This window comes from Equus caballus, chromosome 3 (genome assembly GCF_041296265.1).
Source record: "Equus caballus isolate H_3958 breed thoroughbred chromosome 3, TB-T2T, whole genome shotgun sequence".
Classification (NCBI taxonomy): domain Eukaryota; kingdom Metazoa; phylum Chordata; class Mammalia; order Perissodactyla; family Equidae; genus Equus; species Equus caballus.
Window position 1 is genome coordinate 94,717,640 of NC_091686.1, and position 18,092 is coordinate 94,735,731.

The 18,092-nt window shown below is 40.9% G+C and overlaps 1 long non-coding RNA gene across 2 annotated transcripts in view; it reads right to left on the reverse strand.

Annotated features, from left to right (window-relative positions):
* LOC111772927 (uncharacterized) overlaps positions 1-18,092 on the reverse strand; it is a 64,115-nt gene that overhangs the window by 29,186 nt on the left and 16,837 nt on the right. Inside the window, exon 6 of one of the 2 annotated variants that reach the window (XR_011437632.1) lies at positions 2,847-3,021. The exons of the other annotated variant lie outside the window; for it this stretch is intronic. This is a non-coding gene — a long non-coding RNA (uncharacterized lncRNA). Of the gene's footprint in view, positions 1-2,846; positions 3,022-18,092 lie in introns of those variants that run through there. 2 annotated transcript variants of the gene reach the window in all.

Genomic DNA, 18,092 nt, shown 5'->3' on the forward strand with positions numbered 1-18,092 from the left:
ACTCCCTTAGGCTGGTTTTTCCACCCTACAAGTCAGTAAGTACACATCTTTGCAGAGAAGCCCGGAGATCTAAGCACCTAAGCAGCAAAAAAATACTTTTCCAACAGGGCCTGCTAAGGACACGTGGTCGCAGACATTTCCTGCCTGAGTCTGAGCAGCTTTCCTGGTCTTGCACACACGCTCCCCCTACTGCCTGACACAGACAATGCACCCCTGGGTCCGGCAACGGGGACCGCCCCAGCCTGGCGCAGGGATGGCCGTGTTGAAAGGCTGCAGAAGAGTTGCCAAAAACCGAAATAGTGGGTCCTTAAGAATTCTTCCATTGCTCCAGTGAAGGGCCTAAGCTGAATCTTTCTTTACACTTCAGGAATAAGCTCTGTAATAAAGACTGAATAAATAAATCCTCCCTAAAATAGAGTTCTGCCAAATAAATTAAATTTAGAGTTCCTCTACGAGTTAAATAAATGAAAAGAATTTTAGATTCTGGGGACTCAGATCCAGGCTTGCTCCTTTATCTGATGTGTGACCTTGGACATGTCAACCTTTTTAAGCCTCAGTTTCTTCATCTGTAATGTTGGCATATTGGTATTGCTTATCTCCTAGTGTTGTTGTGGAAAGAAAACGAAAGGATGAATGTCTGAGAAGAGTGTTTTGTAACATGCAAATTTAATGTGAGTTGCTACTATTTCTTTGCCTTCCAACCCAACACACACACACAGGCATACACACACACACACACACACACACCCCTTTTCCATACATCTCAGTGGAAATGGTAGTCGAGGCAACCTGAACCCCGAAAAGGAAGCTGGGCAAGGAAAGCTCAGGCGCAAACAGGAAGTAACAGAAATGCCATCAGAAAAATTATCTCAGGCCAAAGAACCAAAACAGTCTTAGGTTAAGTTTTTAAAGATCAAGTTAGATTTAGTTAATGATTTGGGGTGTTGCCAGCCTGGCTTGACCCCCTGAATTAGAGGGTTTTCAGAAATGACTAGGTAATTCCTCTGACCTAGATTTGACCTCCCAAATGGGAATTCTCCCTCGGCATTTTAGGACCTCTACAGCGGGTAGGTTCCTGCTTTTATAAATGTAAGTCTCTCCTCCTTTTCCCCTGTGGCAACAGGAGGGGCCCAGGCCAGGCCGGCCGGGTGGAGCTGGGGCCCCGCCTTGCTGTGCCCTGGGGAGCCGCCCTGCAGCTCCTCTCAGATTACCGCCTCCCTTCCTGGCTTCACAAACTCGCCACATGGTAGGTTGGCTTCTTGAGAGAATGTAAGAAAAGCACTCCAGTGCCGGCCGCACAAAGAACTTTTACAGGTCTGGGGATTATGTCCAACTTTCCATCCAAATTTTTGTTAAGAGGAGACAAAATCCTAGATATTTTTCTAGGGGGAGAAAAAAACTAAAGGGAAACATATCAACATGTCAGGACACGTTGTGTGGTTTATTTTCTTGTTTTTCCTGTCTCACTCTTGAAACCTCTTTCAAAAATCCTGCCACCTTTCTTAACTCCTCCTTAATTTTGTGTGTATTTTAAAGTAAGGAAGGGAGAGGATTAGAAGCCTAAGAATTTGAAGTCATCACCAAGCATTCCTAAAACTTACTTGTTTGCAGAACCAGAGTTCTTTTTCTGGCATCCAGAAGAAGAGATTTAATTTCTACCTCCCTTGCTTTCACCTTTTTTGTTAAACGACTCCTCTAACCCTTAGCAAAATGCTTTGTGCAAGTGAGAGTAGGAAAGTGAGGAGACCCATGCCCAGCCTTTGAGTGGCTCCAGTCTGTGGACAGTGCTATGGAGACAAATGGAAATAGTCTCAAGATGGTACCCTGTCTCAAGTTAGCTTTTGTATATTTTGCAATGGCCTCCACCTGGACAATGGCCTCCAACTGTACATGTTCAGTTGAAAACTGGACTGTTAGGAATGATGGCAATGGTGCTTTCAAAGTGTTTGCACATTTGAGCCTCATGAGGACCCTGGGAGCACAGTGAAGAGGTAGAATTAAGCTGGTGTTACAGGTGAAGAGATGAGGAGCAGAGAGGTAAAGTGATTCATCCAAGCCACTCAGCTGGTTCCCTATGAAGCCCAAACTAAGAGGTCATGGTCTTCCAAATCCTACTCCAGCATTTAATGCCCACTGAGGCCTTACAGCCAACACGTTCTACAGGCTCTCATTTCTGCCGAACAAATAAACTACTACCATTTTTAAACATAGGGTAACATATGCATTTAAAATAAGATAACTTTTTACAAATTACACAGGGTGTGTTTCCTAAGCAAAAATGAGACTCTGAGGCCTCATTCAACAGATAGTATGTTTTTTATATTAAAAATTTATTTTAAAGGGTAATTCATTTACGTGTTTCAAAAGTCAGAATTCTAAAGCACGGTACACCTAAGAAGTCTTCCTGCCATATCCCATTTCTCCACTTCCTTCTCGCCTTTGTTGATAATTTTTTTTTCATCCTACCTATGTTTGTGAAAATACAAATGTGTATTCTTGTTTATTTGTAGTCCTACAAAAAAGAGAACATGTATAGTGCATTTTGAATTGGTTTTCTGGAAGAGTGGTGGACTTTGCTAAACCATCCCCCTCTTGCCTGGGAACCAAGGGGTCACAGGCATTGATTTGCAAGCAGCCCAAATGTGACGAGAATCCAAAAGAGTTAAAGCAATAGAAGCTTCAACCGGATAGGTTTGCCCCATAAAGCTGGGTCCCTCACTAAACCAGAACCAGACGTGGCTGCTGCAAGTCAAGCCTGGGATTCTATGCCAATCACTGGCTGGGGCAGCTAGCTGTTTCTCATGGCGAAACCTGTGTAGATGCCCAAGTAAAACCCACACGATACGTTAGGACAAATGTTTTCAACATGTAATTGTCTGTTACTGTTGCTCAGAGGACGGTTAGTGATGATTCCCAGGAAGTGTCAGAACGTCTGACAGACAGAGGGGCCATCTTAGTGCAACCTCCAAGTAGGATTCTTCTACCAAAGGAGCTTTCACATCTTTCCCATTGTCACTGTGCCTGGAAAAAACAGAAGATTGAGGGACATCAAACCCAGGCCGCTCCAAGGAGAGGAAGACCAGGGGCTCTCTGTGAGCAGGAACACCAGGCTGAGAGCTGAGAGATGGAAGGTCCAGTGAAGGCCAGTCCAGCTGGGCCACAGCTGCTCTGGGCTCAGGAAAGGACCTGGGTCAGACCAACAAACACAGAGACTGCTTCCTCAGCCCCACTGGTTATGGGTTTAAAACGGTTCCTCATGAGAAGGAGCTGAAGACGGATCCGGGACCCTCCGGATTCTCCACACTGTTGACGAGGCAGGTCCTGAGGAGGCAGCTGGGGGATGCGTCACAGGGTCACCTGTTGCTCCTTGTATTAGTTTACTAGGGCTGCCATAACAAGGTACCACAGATGGGTGGCTTAAACAGCAGAAATCTATTATCTCATGGTGACGGAGGATAAAACTCTGGGATCGAGGTGTCAGCAGGGCTGGCTCCTTCTGAGAGCACAGGGGAAGCATCCGTTCCAGGCCGCTCTCCTTGGCTTGTGGAGGGTCGTCTTCTCCCTCTGTCTCTTCACATTGTCTCTCCTCTATGTGTGTCTGTCTAGGTCCAAATTTCCTCTTTGTGTAAGGACACCAGTCACACTGGATCAGGGCCCAGCCACCCTAACAATCTCGTTTAACTTGATTACCTTTGTAAAGACCCTATCTGCAAATAAGATCCCATTGTGAGGTGTGGGGGGTTAGGACTCTAACATCTTTTTTGTTTAGATGTTTAAAGAATTTATTTAAATTAAAACTTGCTGCTTATTGTCAGCATTAATAGTAATGTACTATTAGTACTTTTTACTCTTTTAAATACAAATGCCAAAAGCCAAGATTTTCCAGGGTGTTTTTTTTTTGCAAAGCACCACTTACTGTTTATTAATAAAGGTTTCTGGGGCCGGCCCTGTGGCCGAATGGTTAAAATTCTGCATGCTCTGCTTTGGCTGCCCAGATTTGCAGATTTGGACCCCAGGAGCAGACCAACTCTATTTGTCAGCCATACTGTGGAGGCATCCCACATACAAAAGAGAGGAAGATTGGCACAAATGTTAGCTCAGGGCTAATCTTCATCAAGCAAAAAATTAAAAAAGAGGAAGATTGGCAACAGATATTAGCTTAGGGCTGAACTTCCTCAAAAAAATGATTTCTGATGTTGAATATGAGAAATTTGAAAAGCATATTCTGCATTTTTTACTCTTATGATATTTACTTGGGATCATAAAATTTTAGAAAAGACTTTTTTCTCCATTTTTTTTTATTATGGCAAAATACACATAATATAAAATTTACCGTCTTAACCATTTTTAAGAGGATGGTTCACTGATGTTAAATACATTTATATTGTTGTGCAACCATCACCAACTTCCAGCTCCATAACTCTTTTCGTTTTATAAAACAGAAACTCCATACCCATTAAACAATAACCCTCCATTCCCCTCCCCAATCCCAACCCCTGGCACTTACCATTTTACTTTCTGTCTCTATGATTTTGACTACTCTAAGTATCTCACATAAGTAGAATCAGACAGTAATTGTCTTTTTGTGACTGACTTAGTTCACTTAGCACAATGTCCTCAAGATTTATCCATGTTGTAGCATACTGCAGAATTTCCTTCCTTTTTAAAACTAAATAATATTCCACTGTATGTGTATAGCACATTTTGCTTATTTGTTCCACCATTGATGAACACTGAGGTTGCTTCCACATTTTAGCTATTAGGAATAATACTGCTGTGATCACTGGTATACAAATATCTCTTTGATACCCTGCTTTCAATTCTTTTGAGTATACACCCAGAAGTGGAATTGCTGGATCATACAGTAATTCTATTTTTAATTTTTTGAGGAACCACCATATTGTTTTCACAATGGGTGTACCATTTTAATTCCCACCAACAGTGCGTAACAGTTCCAATTTCTCCACATCCTAACACTTATTTTCTGACTTTTGGTAGTAGCTGTCTTGATGGGTGTGACATGGTACCTCATTGAGTTTTGATTTGCATTTCCCCGATGATTAATGATGAGTACCTTTTCATGTGCTTATTGTCCAATTGTATATCTTCTTTGGCAAAATGTCTACTCAAGTCCTTTGCCCATTTTTAAATTGGGTTGTTTGGTTTTTCATTGTTGAGTTTTAGGAGTTCTCTACATATTCTCGATATTAATCCCTTATCAAGTTCCAATATATCCTTTTTGAAGGGACACAACCAACCCATAACATCCCTTTCAGATCCACAATTGTCCTCCCCATTTCCAGAAGTGCTGGCCTCACATCCCCATTCTACCATTGAGAACAAAGCCAGACTGGGTCTGTGGAAGTGTATTACATGGACATGTTATGGAAACTGGGAGGGAGTTTGAGATCCCCTGGTTTATAATCCATTGCTTATGTACTATTTGTATACTAAATATAACATGGTTCTCATTATGGAAAATGGCCCTGTCATTTTCAACAAATGCTTTTTTTTGTCTTTATAAAGTCCAAGGCAGAAAAAAAAAAATCCCTCCCACTATTGTGCTATAAACCAAGCTCCCTCACCTCTCCCTCATACACACACCTGACCATTGGACTTGAGATCCTGATGCCCAGATTGTACAAAATCACATGCTCTTTTTACTCAGAAATAAGATTTTTCTTTACCTACACTTTGGAAAATATACCAAGCTACAAGGTATATCACTCTCTCTAGCTGGGCTTTTGGTGTTGTGGTTGTTAGTCATTTTACTTTTGTTTCTGTTAAATCTGGCCTGACATCTTTGCTGAGACACTGTGACAAACACTTTGGACCCAAGACTTGGCATGACCGGGTGTGGCTTGGCCCATCTCTTGTCAGGCAGGTGCAAACAACCAAGCTCAGTTCAAACATGCTCCAGGGATTCAGCACCTGGAAATCCCCACAAAGCTAATTCCATTCCAGACCTTTCTCAACACCCAGAGGAGGGAGCACAAGGGCTGATTGTCCTTACAAGTTTTCCTGCCTGCAATTCTATAGTCTGGGGGATTGTAGGGGTATGGGGTGAGTAGGAATGTATATTTATTAGTGTTGGGTCTCAAGTCAAGAAGTAGATCTGATGCCTTAGAGGAGCCCAGTGACCAAATGTCATGCCCTGTAATTCTGAACGATGGTCTTTAGAACTGAGTGACTTCTGGCCCAGGGGTAACTACCTCAAACCCCTCTACCAGCCTCAGACCAAGGACCTATTTTCCACAGGCCTATTGCCTTTGTGATTCTGGTGTTATGTTGTTTCCCGTCACTCTTGTTTTCCACATTTCTTGGGCTCCATCCAATGCTGAGTAATGATTCAGAGCCAGAAGCTTTGAGGAGTTAAGCTGCCACTCCAAAGAGGGGAGTAACTAACAGCTCCAGGCACCAAATGGTGGACCCCCTTACATGACCCATAAGCTCATGGCCTCAAGGGGCCTGTAGGAGGAGTTGGGTGTAGCCAAGCCAGGGTGATGTGTTTTCTTTGGCAGGGCTGGTGAGAAGCAAAGATGTTCCAAGCTGAACCTCCATCACTGGTCTTCCTAGGGGAGGTCTCTTACTTCACACACTAAGTGTGACAGCCCGTAGGCTACTGCTCTTCTTCCTTTCTCCTCCCCTGTCCCATCCCACTCAAGGTTCATCTTTGGAACTATTTTAGTCCAAAATCTCCTTAGGGTGAAGGAAAGATCTGAAATTGGGAAGGGTGTAACACAGTCTTTTCCCTTGCATGACCCTGGTATATGACACATCCACTGGACACCATGCTGGTTGGAACTTATGGGTGGACCCCAGGGTTGGTGTGGGAATTCCGCGTGTCTGAAAGAATGCCTGAAGTGAGGTGCTGGGCACATGAGCAAGCAACCAAAGTGCACTGTGCAAAATGATGATAATGATGAAGACAGCAACAACAGCCAACATGTGCTAAGTGCCATTGTGTGCTAGGTGGTGTTCAATTTAGTCCTCACAACAATCCTATGAGGTAGCTTACTATTACTATTCCCATTTTGCCAGTGAGGAAACTGTGTCACAGAGAAGTCCATGATTACACAGTTAATAAGAAGTCACACAGTTAATACAAAGCAGAGACAGCCAGGACTTAACCCTGGCAGTCCAGCTCTGCAGTTGACACTCTCAGTCATCACTCTGGATTAACAAAAACATGAGTATTACTGTCCTCATTTTACAAGTTAGGAGACTGAGGTGCAGCAAAGTCAAGTGCCTTGACCCATCCCACACAGCCAGGGAGACGCAGAGCCGAGACAGGCCCCTCCCATTCTGACTCTTACCCACGCCCCCCCATCGTGGGGTGGGGAGGTTAAGGAAGAGCCATGGAGTCAGGATGTAACTGCATCCTACCCGCCCTTCTCCACCCCAAGTTTCTACCTTCCTCCTGAAGCTTCAAGCTCTCATTTCAAGGGACAGGAAGCTACCAGAAAAAGAGCCAGATAGTGAGGGAGCAGGTGCAGAAATGAGAAACCTGCACCTGCAACCAGGAATCAGTCCAACACGCCTCACGGAACTGACACCTGGCCACCCAGGTAAGGCGTCCAGAGGCCCCGAAGCAAAGGAAGGTGAGCAAAAGAGGAAGTCAGACTTTCCAGAAAGGTGAACACAGAGTAGCAGAAAAAAACAAAAGGGGGTTAAGATGTGGAAAAAACAGGTTGGAATCAGATACCCCTTCAGTTATAAAGAACTATAGAGAGGAAGTAGTCCAAACCTCTTATTTCATGAATAATGAGAGCAAACGCTGATTGGGCTCTTCTCATGTGCCAGGCACTGTGCTAAGGACTTTCCTCGTGCTGACAACAATCTTATGAGGCAGGTGCCATTTTGGTCTTCACGGGGAAACTGAGTCAAAGGTTAATTGGCCCAGTAAGCGGTAGACCCAGGCACTCTCCTTTGCTCCAAAGCTTAGCTTTTTTTGTACTGTATAACCTTTTGTGATGGACCATTCCAAACAGACAAAATTAGAGAGAATACTGTAATGAACCCCTGTAAATCCACTGACCAGTTGCAATAATCATCAACACAAGACAGATCCTATTTCACCATCTATCCCTCATCCATTCTTCTACTACTAGAATAGTTTGAAGTAAACCACATACATATTACTTCTGTATTATATCATCCTCTTATTATCCGAACATACCTTTCTTAACACAGCCATAATACCAGTGCTACATCTAAAGAAAATAACAATAATCTAATATCATCATATATCCAAACACTGTTCAGATAGCTCACATTGTCCCATAAGTGTATTTTTACAGTTGGTTTATTTGAATTAGAATCAAAAATGACCCACACATTACATTTGATCGATGTCTCTTAAATCTCTAACATATAAGGTCCCCTCCCCACTACCATTCATTTGTTGAAGAAATGAGGTTATTTGTTCATAAATATTGCTGCCCAAAGTTACTACAAGTGTAGTACAATTACAAGTGTAACTTCTCACTTTTTGGGTTTTGCTGATTATAGTCCTGTGGTGTCATTTAACGTGTTCCTGCATTTTGTGTATTTCTTGTAAACTGCTTAAGCCTACTTTTTTCCAGAAGATGAAAGCTCTAGCTCAAGCCCCCAGAGCTAGTGAAAGACAGAACCAGGACTGGAATTCAGTCTTCTGACTCCAGCCCCCTGCCCCTCCGCTCCATCACAGGACTTGAATCTAGAATTTTCTCCCTGGAATGGAAGGATTGCTTGGCTGTCACATGACCTTCCTCCTCTTCTACCTCCTTCTGTGAGAGAAGCCAAGAGAGGATCAGTGGGAAAGTTTAAACCTTTCTTTGGTATATGGCAATATTTTAATTTTAAACAGATGGTGGGAGGGAGGGGTCTCCCCAAGCCTGGGTGGGGCTAGGCACCTTCAGCTTTTGCCAAAGGACTGGAAGCATTTAAGCCAGAACTCTGGCATAGAACATCATTCTTATTCCCTGTCTCTCCTTTCAGATATTGAGAACCAATTTACCTGAGTGAGTGCTGACAGGCACATTTCATCCCTTTGACTTATCCATTTTAATCAGAGAGAAAGAGCTGTGTGCACACTAGAGATGCTAGATGCCTAAGGAGATGCACAGCATCCCACTTGGGGAAATAGGCAGGGAACAGCTAATGAAAGTGGCAACCATTCTGTGTGTTTTGGAAGTGAGTGTTTTTTTTCCCATTCCTGCTACACTGAGTGTGCAAATGCCAGAGCCAAAACTGTATAACACAGATAAACAGAACTATTCTCATCACAGGAGGAAGAAACCCACCCCATACCAAAACTGTACCAGGGTAGGGGGGAGCGGGGAAGAACAGTGGCTCAAATGCACAGTAACAGTGCTAGATCACATTTATTGGACATTTAAAACACACGTGGCACTTTATATGCAGTATCTCATTTCGTCCTCATGACAACCCTGCAAGGTAGAAAATAGGTGCTTTAAGAACCCGAATCTGCAGATGAGGAGGAACATGAGATCACACAGACACTATGAGTAAAGGTGGAATTCAAATCCACATTTTTCTCACTTAGTGTCTGTGGCTTAACCCTGTAGCCTTACACAAGGTCAGCTAAATTAAGATAGCTATTTGGGAAGGCGTAGCAATTTAGAAGGGAGCTTCAGGAGGGTTTAGGAGTGGCTCAGGTAATACACACTGGGGTTCCCAGCCTTTGGGGAACAGTCGACTTCCATTTTAACACAAGTCTCCAAAGTCCATTCAGTGAATTTCACAGAGGGAGAGATGAGAAGTTTCCACAGGAGTTGACCATCGAGAAGCAGCAGTTAAACGCTGTCCTGTTCTCTCTCTGTCAAGTCGTGGCTCCTAACTGGGAAGGAGTACCAGGGTCACATCTGGCACACATAAAATCTAGTCTGAATTCGAAAGTGACACCTCCTGTGGGTGGATAAATTGCAAAAGTGTACCCCTTTGGAAGGCCCCTTCTATAAGAGTGGTGTCTGCAGTAGGGCTCACGTCTTGGCCAGTGTTGGGTCTGATCTCAGTCCTGAAGCCCTGAAGCCAAGCACAGAGGAGGCAGCAGAACCCTGGAAGAGTCAAGCTTGTTTCCCCACCCAGGACGCTTTATACCTGTCAAGCCAAGTCACTGCTGCTGAGCTGTTACCATCTTTTGGTGGTTGTTTCACGTGCCTGTGGTCTCTTGTTGGCTCAGAAGAGGGCAGAACCCAATTACTAGATTACTCAAAATGCTGGTTTTCTTCTTTTCTTTTTTTTCCACCACATTCAAGGCTGTGGTAGTCAAATTTCCCCCAGTCTCACTGGTTTGACTCAGAAGGCCAGGCTGATGTTACTGTACGTGGGCAGCTCACAGATTGTGACCATATTATTCTCTTTCTTTTCAATAGAGCTGATCAACTTAAATGGCTTATTTTTGTCACTGGATTTTGTAAAAGCACATGAAAAATAATTGGCGTTCTATAAACATTTTTAAAACCATGCTAAAAACTTGAGGTAAATACGAATCAGTACAAATTATTAGGAAATAAATTTGGTCATAATTTAGATATAGTCACTCCACTTTTGGAAATTTATAGTAGAGAAATGCTAAACACAAAAGAAAAACAAAAATTCTCTTCACAAAGATATTCACTGCTGTAGTCTTTCTAATAGGGAAAAAATGGAAATCAGCTGTTCTTTATGAGAGAGCGTATGAGTTGGTAAATTAGGGTACGTACCCCAATATAGTTTTTAGAACTTGTGTTTGTTACATGATATGAAGGGCCTATGTTGCTATGTTATGGGAAAAATATCAGGAAACAAATAAACATAAAATATGGTCACAACTATGTCAGACATGCTTAGAAAAATTCAGAAAGATGATATACTAAAAGCAGTCTTACAAGACAATGATAATAACTAACATTTATTGAGTTTTTACAACATGCTAGGGACTGTTCTAAGTGATTTACGTATATTAACTCAGTTTATCCTTAAAGTAACATCTTCGGGTAAGTACAATTATTATGATTCCCATTTTACACATGAAGGAATTTTGAGGCAGAGCAAAGTTAAGTAACCTGCCCAAGTTGTGTAATAAATAAGGTAAAAACTGGATGATGAATCTGAGAAACCTTAACAACCATGCTTCCTAGCTGTTGACCAGCTAAATGAAAAAACAGAAAAGGGATAATATGGAGAGAGAGCATTAAAAACGTTACATACAACAGAGTAAGCCTGGAACATCTTGTCACAGTAGAAAACAAGGAAGCTATCAAAGAGTAGAGGATGATGTCAAAAGGACTCAAGAGCTAAATGGAAGAGGGTCCCCTCGGCTAAAGAAAAGTGTCTGAGATCAATAACTGCAGTGGATTAAGACACATCAACACTAGGGAAAAAAAGCCATTGGTCACCTTTAAAGAAGCTAGGGAATAACTCATTATTTTGAAAACTGGTAAACAGAGGGAAACAATCAAGCACTTATCCTTATACTGTACAGAACTTAGGGTAACTAAATTGTTGATGAGGGCAAATTTTTTTCATGGAAATATTCCAGATAATAAATGAGTCAGGAATAATAGAATAGCATTATTTTTAACCTCCGATAAAATAATGGATTAGGCAATGGATGTCAACATTACAGAAAAAGACAGAGCTAGATGGTATATGCTTACTGATAGAATTATCACACCACCATCTATGAAGCATTCAAGCCAAACAAACCAAACCTGGATCAGACTGCACCTCTAGAGGTGACCTGCAATTTACAAGAAATTCGGCAGACAGAGAAATGTTGTAAATTACATCATGGGGAATGAAATTAGCAAAATCCAGACCGTGGGAAACTTTATAGGACAATGAACCTTGTTTCTTCAACACGTAAATTGCAAGGAGAAAAGGGGAGAGGGGGCTCATAGATTAAAAGACTCTAATTCCAATGATCTTATTTGGACCCTATTTGGAGGAAAAAATCCCTCAAAACATTTTTGAGACAATCAGAGAAATTCAAATACTGTCTAGATTATTGTTCATTTTTTAGGTGTGATGATGGTATTGTACTTATACTTTTAAAAAGAAATGCTTGACTTTTAGAGACACATTCTGAAATATTTATGGACAAAAATATATTATTTCTAGGATTCAATTTAATATACTCCAAGAGCAAGGGGGAAATGAATGGGGGAATAGATGCAATAAAGACTGGTCATGAATTGATCATTGTTGAAGCTACTGATGGGTATATGGGGGCTCACCAGACTCTTCTTCCTACTTTTACACAGGCTTTAATATTTCCGTAATAAATTTTAATAGTACAAACGTATCTTAATTTGTTCTTACTTAAAATATTTCCATCTTTTGCTGTAGACTTGAGGGCTAGCATAAGGCAACAGCTGACGACATAGACTGAGGACCAGGCTGCCTGCCTTTGAATGCCAGCTCTCTTGCTTACCAGCTGGATAATCTAGAGTAGGAAGTTCATGTCGCTGTATCTCATTTGCCTCATCTGTAAAATGAGGAAAGTAATACCACCTATTTACTACTGCATTGAGTTATTATGACAAAACGAGTAAAATTTCTCTAGTATGTAGAACAGTTCGCGGAACATATTAAGCTATATGGATTTACTGTTTTTACTGGGTTTCTTTTTTTAATCTTTGGGTATAAGTCTCCTCGTAAGAGTGTCCCCCACTCATTTTGCATATTATACCTACGATTCTGACTCTGATCTGACTGATCACCAACTCCAATTCTAACACCAATGAATGATTCTGGTACCAATTCCAACGTGTGGGTTTTTTCACCCCTACCTCCAATTAATTAATTCTCCAATGCCAGCTGGGTATCCTACACTTCAACTCAATTCTGTCACTGTCTACCTGGAGATTGCATCAGATCCCACAGGAAAAGGGCTCAGTCACACAAGAATGCCCTCCCTCCAACTTCAGACACCAGTCACCAGCCCAGGTTGTCACCAGTGCTTCTGATCTTCCAGCTATAGATTGGAAGTTCCAACAATTCCCTCTTTAGGTTTGATTAATTTACTAGAGTCGCTTATAGAGTTCAGAGAAATATTTCACTTACTGGACCACCGGTTTACTGTAAAATGATGTAACTCAGGAACAGCCAGATAGAAGAGATGCAAAATATGGGGAAAGAGTATGGAGCTTCCATGTCCTCCCCAAGCTGCCCCTTTAACCAAATCTCCGCATTGTTCACCAACCCAGAAACTCTCCAATCCCCCTCCTTTTGGGTTTTTGTGAAGGTTTCATTACATCGGCATGATTGATTAAATCCTTGGCCATTGGTGATTGAACTCAATCTCTAGACCTTCTCCTCTCCCAGGAGGTCTGGGGGTAGGACTGAAAGTTCCAACTCTCTAATCACAAGGTTGGTTCTCCCAACCAGCCCTCATCCTTAGGTGACCTAGGGGCTTTCCAAAAGTCACCTCATTAGCATAACTAATGGCACCTTTATCGCTCTCACCACTTAGGAAATTCCAAGTGTTTCAGGAGCTCTGTGCCAGAAACTGGAGCGAAAACCAAATATATATTTCTTACTATAAATCACAATGTCACAATATCCAACTACTCAGTCTCTTACCCTTTAATGGATCAGCTACAATTTTTCAGTTTCTTTAAAGCGAAGTGAGAACTGAAAGACACTTTCGAAGTAATGGGAGAGAGAATCCTGCTAAATTTTAATGATTTACTTTCAGTCTTTTATAGTTGCTTCTTTACACCTCATCTAACCGTATGTGTGTGGCTTACCTTTATCAAATCTTTTCAAAGCCACTTGGTTTTCTTAAGAATGTTTTTTCTGCATTATGTTTTCATCCATTTACATAATTCCTAATTACATTACAAATTTTCAATTGCAACCTTTTTAAACATGGCTGGGAACAAACAAACTGACTCTTGGTAAACAGACGACACAACTGGTGGAAAAAGTGCCCAGATGCACTCTGAGAATGCCAACAGCATTAAGCTTGCTGAAGACATCAGACATGAGCTTTACCGTGAGAGTGGAGGCTGCATAAATTAATCTGGTGGCTTCCTTAAGTAGAGATCAGTTAGAGGAACCTATTGTATACAAGTCAATGGTGGTTGTGTTTGGGTAGCATAGTCTTCCTTCTATTCAAATTTGTTTTAATGATGAACACATATTATAACTCCTGTGTATCAAAGAAAAACATCAATATTTTGTACCTTTAAAACTACTTTTTTTAAGTGAATCCATTCACAGAGGATTAGAATCAAACACAAAGAAAATGTGCAATGAATATTGTTATTTCTTACACCCACGTATGCAAGCAATGAGTTGCTGGATCCTACTAGGGTCTGAACCTCAGTGGTCACCTGTTGCAAGGACAGTGTATATATTGAGTGCTGCTATCACACAGCGTGGTTTCCTAAATGCCGCAGCAGTCAAGCTTCATACTAAGAAGGTTCACACACTCTAATATTCACATTCTAGTTTCATTTTGACTATAAAGTTACACAGAAACCAAATGATCAAATCTGCATTTCTTTCTAAATCAATATGCAAATAGTGAGTCAGGGATTCCCCTTATCGTTGGCATTCCTTAGCCAAAAGGATTTTGGAAAATCTCAAGCTCTGCAGATGTGAACCGCCTTAACATCAATCCAACCCAGCAGACCTGGCACTTCCTGTGCTTTACGAGATTTCACAGATCTCACTGCAAGTTCGCCCCTCTGTGACATACCATTGTTACTTGCTTTCTGATCAACTGCTGGTTCCCACAGTCCTCCTTGAACAGGAGAGAGGAAGTGAGAGGGGTGTGTAGTTACTGCTGCATTCATTTTCATCACTCGACAGATGGGGAAGCCAAAGCTACAAGTCAGATCTGTTTTTATCACACTGGGACATTCCACATCTCTTCTCTGACTCGGAGATTTGATGGTAGGGGCACTTCATGGAGAGCATTGCAAGAAAGCTATTTGAACTAAGCTCATCTCATTGATGTGACAACTTCAGGAGAGTTTAAAAGTATGAGTGCAAAGACATAGCTAGCATCTACCTTCTGATCCTGTCCCTCAGCACTTCACCAGATGCTTCTAGGAGTCTAAGCCTGCAGCCCTGTCGGAAGAGTCCTACCGCTTACGAACTATGCAGACCAAACTGAAAGAATCTTGTCCGCAGATTCCTTAAATATAATGATGTCACCCACAGATGATACATTCACATTCACATTTAATCAGGGGAACGTGTTTCCTAGTTATGTCTAAGTTCCAAATGATAGCAGGGTCAAACAGAAAATAAAATACACAGCAGTTCCCTCTGAAGAAAACTCCTCAATCTAACATTTCTCGCAACTTGCTCCGCCTCATTCTGTTATTCTTTTGATTGAAAGCAGATCACCCTTTCATAAAGTGAAAACTTACTGCTGTTATTCAAAATAACCCCAAACCACAAATATTTACCTACCATTGGATTCATTCGTTCACTTAACAATTGTTTAAGGATCACCAGTAACTTATACAAGATGCATGAGAGCCAGGCTTAGAAGAGAAAGATGACCATGCGGGTGCCATTTCTGAAGTCAAGGAAAAATGGTATCTGATTATGCAATCAGGTACTTTTGAAATTAAATTATTGTTATTCTCATAGGACTCTACACATATAATCATAGTGAGCATGTGTTTATGTACGTGTGTGTGTGTGTGTGTGATTTCTGCAATAGAGAAATCTAATTAAAGACAGTGTAAAGTTATAAGAGAGCACGGAGTATTGCTATGGTTTCTTTGGAATCTAAGGGCAAGAAAGAATCCTACAGAACACCCAAAATGTAAGTTGCTTTAAGCCAAATCCTGGAAAAAGTGGTACCTTTATCACAAATCTGTTCCTCAAATGCTATCTAAACTAACCCGAGCTATTTGGTTTCTCAATCCATCATTTGTCTTAGTCCAAAAAATAAAAATCTAATAAAATATACATTAAAAGATGAGAATGAGATAAATGTTACTTGTGGTAGATTGTGTTCAAAGACGGCTGCAACAACTTCTCTTCGCATGGAATCTTTGCGTGGTGACTTCACTGCTCTTCCAATTAAGAAGCAATAATTACCTCCCCTTCCTTTAGTCTGGGCCAGTCTTACGAATCGCTTAGACAAATAGAATGTGATGGAAATGGTGCTGTGTGAGTTCCAGGCCAAAGCCTCAAAAACTCTTTGTAGTTTTCTTCGAACTTGCCCGAGACTGCCATGTAAGAAAACCAGAACAGACTATTGAAATATGGGAAGCCACATGAAGAAGCGCTGCCAGGCATGTGAGTGAGGCTAGCTTGGACCTTCCAGTCCAACTGCTGAATACAGATAACATGGGTAAACCCAGGTGAAACCAACAGAAGAAAAGCCCAGAATCATTAATAAATTATTGTTGTTTCAAGTCACTACACTTCTTGTTGTTTTTACATAACACAAAATTTACCACTTTAACCATTTTAAAATGTACAATTCAGTGGTATTTAGTATATTCATAATGTTATGCAACCATCACTACTATCTAGTTTGAGAATATTTTCATCATCCCAAAAGGAAACCTCATAACCGTTAAGCAGTCACTCTCCATTCCCCGCTCCCTCCAGCCCCTGAAAACAACTAAACTGTTTTCTCTCTATGGATTTTCCTATTCAGATATTTCACATAAATGAAATCATACAGTTTATGGCTTTTTATGTCTGGCTTCTCTCATTTAGCATGATGTTTTCAAGGCTCATTCGTCTATGTTATAGCATATATCAGTAGTTCATTATTTTTTATTGCCAAATAATATTTCATTGTATGGATATACTACATTTTGTTTATCCCTTCATTAGTTAATGAACATTTGGATTATTTCCACCTTTTGGCTATTGTGAATAGTGCTGCTATGAATATTTGTGCACAAATTTTTGTTTGAACAATTGTTTTTCAACTGTTTTCAATTATTCTGAGTACATAAACCTAGGACTGGATTCGCAGGGTCATATGGTAGTTCCATGTTTAATTTATGGAGGAATCACCAATGGGCTTCCACAAGAACTGCACCATTTTACATTTTCACTGGTAATGCATGAGGGTTCCCATTTCTCCACATCTCTCCATATCCTAGGCAACACTTGTTATTTTCTCTCTCTCTCTTTTCTAATAGCCATCCAAGTGGCTGTGAAGCAGTATCTTATCATGGTTTTCATTTTCTTTTCTCTGATGGCTAATTATGTGCATCTTTTCATTTGCTTGTCGGTCATTTGTATATCTTTGGAGGAATGTCTGTGTCTGTTCAAAAGCTTTGCCTGTTTTAGAAATTGGGTTGTTTTTCTTTTTGTTGTTGAGTTGTCAGAGTCCTTTATAAAGTCAGAATGCTAGGTCCTTATTAGATACATGATTTGCAAATATTTCCTTCCATTTTGTGGGTTGTCTTTTCACTTTCCTGACAGTGTCTTTGATGCATGAAATTTTTTAATTTTGATGAAGTCCAATTTATCAATTTTTTTGTTTTCTTGCTTGTGCTTTGGTGTTATATCTAAGAAACTATTGCCAAATCCAAGGTCATGAAGATTTACTTCTTTGTTTTCTTCTAAGACTTATGGTTTTAGCTCTTTACTTAGGTCTTTGATATAATTTGCATTAATTTTTGTATACATTGTGAGGTAAGGGCCCAACTTCAGTCTTTGCATGTGGATCTCTAGTTGTCCTAACACCATTTGTTAAAGAGACTATTCTTTCCCCATTGAATGGTCTTAGAATCCTTCTCAAAAATCAACTTACTAAATCACTAAGTTTTGAGGCCATTGTCACACAGCAATAATTCACTGATATACTTCTTGACCTGCTGAATTCATATTCTGTACTCATAATTATACTGTACATCATCTTTCCTTGAAACTTGACAAATAAAATATGTTAAGAATGATGGAAAATGAAATAGCCTTTCCTTGACAACACACACATGACAACACCTGATAGTCCATGAATGGACAGTCAGCCTGCATCACATTTAAGGTTAATATTCTAGGAACGGCTGGTGATGTGTTGAGATCTAAGTTTCCAAAGATATGGCTGAACTTACAGGTTTTATGTGTACTAGTTATTTGCTGTATACAAACTTACCCCAAAACTTAGCAGC